This window comes from Marmota flaviventris, chromosome 5, assembly GCF_047511675.1.
Source record: "Marmota flaviventris isolate mMarFla1 chromosome 5, mMarFla1.hap1, whole genome shotgun sequence".
Lineage (NCBI taxonomy): Eukaryota > Metazoa > Chordata > Mammalia > Rodentia > Sciuridae > Marmota > Marmota flaviventris.
This window is the reverse complement of record NC_092502.1, coordinates 130,017,699-130,022,314: the sequence shown is the minus strand read 5'-3', so window position 1 is coordinate 130,022,314 and position 4,616 is coordinate 130,017,699. Positions and strand designations below refer to the sequence as shown.

At 39.1% G+C, this 4,616-nt stretch overlaps 1 pseudogene; it reads right to left on the bottom strand.

The window, feature by feature from the left end:
- Positions 1–1,404: 1,404 nt before the first annotated feature.
- LOC114107076 (small ribosomal subunit protein bS21m pseudogene) lies at positions 1,405–1,980 on the bottom strand (annotated as a pseudogene).
- Positions 1,981–4,616: the final 2,636 nt, after the last annotated feature.

Below are 4,616 nucleotides of genomic sequence, written 5' to 3'. Positions count from 1 at the left end.
TTCACTTTGGACCTTTGGTGAGGCAGAACATCATGATAGGGAGCAAGTAGTGGAGCAGAACTGCTCACTTCATAGCAGCTGGGAATGGGAGGAGAGAAGAAGAGAAAAGGGGCAGAGAAGCAAATGGACAAAATACACCCTTCAGAGGCTTGCCCCCAGATCTACTTCCTCCAGTGGAGCCCCAGTCCCCAAAGATCCCACCCTCAACAGCACCACAAACTGGCAACCAAGCCTTGGTCAAATACACAAATTTTAGAGGAACTTCAGATTCAAATCATAACACATAAGATAGACATCTACTTTCTTTTTGGAATCTATACCAGTCCTTGATGGGATTGGGAGTGGAGGAGATAAGAGATGAAGAAAGATGGCAAGATAAATGCAGCATATCATCTTTTAATACCTCTCTTCCCTGAGGCAACACATATATGTAACAGAGCCACTTTTGTGAATTGTCCTTTGCAGAGTTATTACCCCTCTCTTTCCATGTCATTGTAAACTCAAAAGCAGTGCCTAAATGATTAAGATGTTAACTGCTAAAGAATTTTTGCTCAGATTTATAGAATCCAGAACATCTGGTGACTTTTCCATTATATGAGAATGTATAAGATGATGCTTACCTTGCAGAAAAGTAATGCATTCGTCTAAAGACTTACAGAAACAAGCACCAAAAGGTGAAGGATGACTTTGATGTTATGGCCAAGGGGCAGGGGAGCACACTCCCTATATGATAAAGACCCTGCTCAGCCTTCCTGCCCACTCTCACTCTGCACCTCCTTTCTCTCCCTAAAAACACCCATTCATGTATCTGACTTTCCCAAGTTGGTCTTCTTTGGGAGGACAATAGCATACCCCCCCCCCACACACACACACACATCATCTTGGAACAAACCTGGTGTCCTTCTCACGGATTCTTGTCTCTCCACAGTTCTCCAACTTTAGCAGATTATCAGAATCTTGTAAATACCTTGCTGGACCCCATACTCAGACCTGCTGATTTTGTTGTTCTGGGTTAGGGCCCTGGAATAGTCATTTCTTTTTTTTTTTTAACTTGTCTTTTATTGCTCTGGGCAAGGATTCCATCACTCCAGCCTACTGTTAAGGTATTTTGGAAGCAGATTTATTCCAAATACATAAATAATTCCTCTCCTCTTTGTTCAATGGTTGCACAGAGATGCGGGGAGTAGCTCAGTAAAAAGTAACTGAAGCTTTCCCAATAAGATTTTGCTTTAGGGTTCATAAAAGTGGGTAGAATATGGTAGGTATATGTCCCACCAGAGTTTGTAAATTTTCCTTACATACCCTAGAATTAAACATACTTATTGTAAATACTTTACCATTTTTAAACTATTAAAGTGTGTAATTCAGTGGCATTAAGTACATTCACTTTTTTTTTTTTTTTTTTTTTGCAATCATCACCATCTATCTTCAGAATGTTTTCAGATTTGCAAACTGACACTCTACGCCCATTAAACAATTGCTGATAGCCCCCTTCCCTATCCTTTAACCACCACCATTCTACTCCTAGACTACTTTTGGACTGTTTCTCTTTCACTTAATAAGAAAGACAGTCTACTGCTAACCAGTGGGGTTGCTTCTCTACATGCAAGTTTTCTTGCATATAGTTGATTTGAGTTTATTATAGAGAAAGAGGTGGAGACAAACTGGATGTGGGCCTTCTATCCGCGTCTCAGCAGCCCTGCCATGGATCTGCCCGATTCTTTCGCAACAAAAAGTTGATCTTTCGAGCCATTTCGACGTTGTAGATCCGCCTGCAGGTTTCATAGCTTTCCCGCTGTTGCTTGCGGCAAGGTTTCTCATAGTATCTTCGTTGTTTAATGTCCTCAATGAGCCCATCCATGCTGAGGATTCTGTTCAGGGTTCTGTATGCACCTTCCACGTTCCCTTCGTGTACCATCACAGTCCTGGCAATGAACTTCAGGTGCTTTGCCATGACCTTGGATTTAGGTCTTCACTCTTCAGGACCCGGGACCCTCAGAACGCCCCGACCCCCGGCGCTCGCGACCGGAAGCGGCTGGAATATGCATTTCTAACAAGTTCCCAAGTAATACTGATGCTGTTAGTCCTGAGACCACACTGGGAGAACGGACAGAGGGCACCTCAAGGAAGTTCAATGGATTGGCCAGTAGAACCGTTTTTATTTTTGTGGTGTTGGGGATAAACCCGAGGGCCTTGTGCACACTAGGCAAGCATTCTACCAACTGGCCTACATTCCCAGCCCTGGAATGGACCTTTCTGAGGGCCTCTTCTTTTCATAAATCAGCCAGGTGTTGTTATAGAAACATTTTCTTTGTTACCTATTGTTCAAGTTAGCCTCTGTGATGGCTGGACTGAGACAAGTTTTAGGTTGGTTTTTTTTTTTTTTTTTTGTAATTTTTTTAGTTGTAAATGAACACAATACCTTTATTTATTTGTTTGTTTCTTTGTTTTTATATGGTGCTGAGGATCAAACCCAGTGCCTCCCATGTGATAGGTGAGTACTCTACCACTAAGCCACAACCCCAGCCTCGGAGTTTTAGGTTTTTTAGTATAAAACAAGAACATTCTACTTATTCTCAGTAGCTAAATGTTTTTATGTTTGAAATGAAAATGCCACAAAGATGAAATGCTAGAGAACAATAAAACACAAAGAACCCCCAAAATCAGAATAATTAACCAGGTATACTTTTGCTTCATCTGGGTAACTCAAGTATACTTTAGACACAAAATGTTAACCAATACTTTCCAAGAGGCAGGTATGAATTGAGTTCACTTAGGAAAACAGTTGATTACTCACTCTGGTTTAGAGGCCTGGTAGATCAGCTGTATTAGAAGAATAATCGTGTTATGTGAAACAATAGTTATCTAAGTCACATATGACTTCAGATACTACTAGGAAATAATACATAAAGTAATACAGGTTTAGAACCTTAGTCTAAGTGAAATAGTGCTTTTTTCAAATGAAAGTAATTTGATTAAAAAAAAATAGGTAACTTTGTTAAGTATCAATGGACCTAGAGGCTTCAGCTGTTCTTCATTGTCCAGTTGAAAATAATAACCAAACGCCATTCATAAGAAACTTTCACAGTCATTGCTATACGTGACTTCACATTCAAGAAAAGTTTGGAGAGCTGGGCATGGTGGTGCACAATTGTAATCACAGGGACTCAGAGGCTGAGGCAGGAGGATCACAAGTTCAAGGCCAGACTCTGCAATTTAGTGAGACCTTGTCTCAAAACAAAAAAATTAAAAGGACTGGGGACTGATGTAGCTCAGAAATAGAGCATCCCTGGATTCACACTACAGTACCACAAAAACAAAAAACAAACAAAAATACTCAGAATATCAATAGAATTTAAGCTGAGTGGCAGAGGGAGAGGTAGTGGCCCCTCACTCAAGTCACTAAATTTTGCAACCTTTTTTCATTTTCCTTTTGTTGTTGTTAAATTAGACCTTCTAAAGTAAAAGAATTACTTAGTTTAGAATAAGTAAGTTTTAAAAAGCACACAAAATCCATTAATCAGAAATAACTATTATTAACATTAGATGGATGTCATTCCAGATATCTATCTACACACACACACACACACACACACACACACACACCAGAGAGAGAGAGAGAGAAAGACTGATTTTACAAACAGGACTACCATGCTAGTTTTAATTCTTTCTGTTTAATTTTGCTAGAATTTAACAGAAAGAAGAAAGAAAGCAGAATAAACTTCAGATAAATGTTTCTTCATCACAGGAAATATTAGTTCCTAAAAGGTTCCTGTAAAGTTAAGGAAAAAGGATTTTAGTAAACACTAGTTGTAAATAAGCGATTCCATTTTAAACTATCAATTATCCCAACCTGTGAAAATGCTGAAATTGGCCCATTCATACTTCCACCTCTGGGTTTGTTAGTTATAGTTGCATTCTCAAGGTTTATAAAGGTAACATAGAGGTTAAACAGCTTTGGGGAGAATTAGTGAAACAGAAAATAGATCTGAAGTCATTACCTAGAATGTAGCAGAAAAGGTAAAAGTGCAGGGGCAGGATCCTGAAACCAGGTCTGGCAAATTGACTTCAGGAGACATGATTTCTAATGCAGTTTTAACTTTTCCTTGTTTTTTGTGGGCATTATGTGAAAGCCAGTGCACAGAGACGACATCAAATTGGGATTTTTTGAGGTTCTTGGTTTCTAGGCAATTTCCCTATAGAATTTTATCCTGTGTATTGTCATGTTGTAGGATTCAAGGGGTATTCCATGTCTTTTTAAAAATGCAATATTTTGCATTGTATTTTATTGCCTTTATAAAGAAAATGGGCATGTACTATTTTAAAGATTATTCTTTTAAAAATAACTCTTGTCTTTTCCTTAAAAACAAATATTTCTCATAGAGAATACTTACCCTACATAATTATTGTCATAAACCAAGGAAGCAATTGTTTAAAGTTCTTCCTGCCAATGGCCAGTGCATGGAGCTGTCCAAGGTTTTATTCCTTGCCCTGCCTGTTCCTGACCCCTGTAACCATCACACAGAGAGATAGCAGAGATGTGTAGCAAGGATGAGGACCATCTCTAGAGTCAGATGACCTGGGTTTCTGTCCCTGCACCAGCATTCTACAACTGT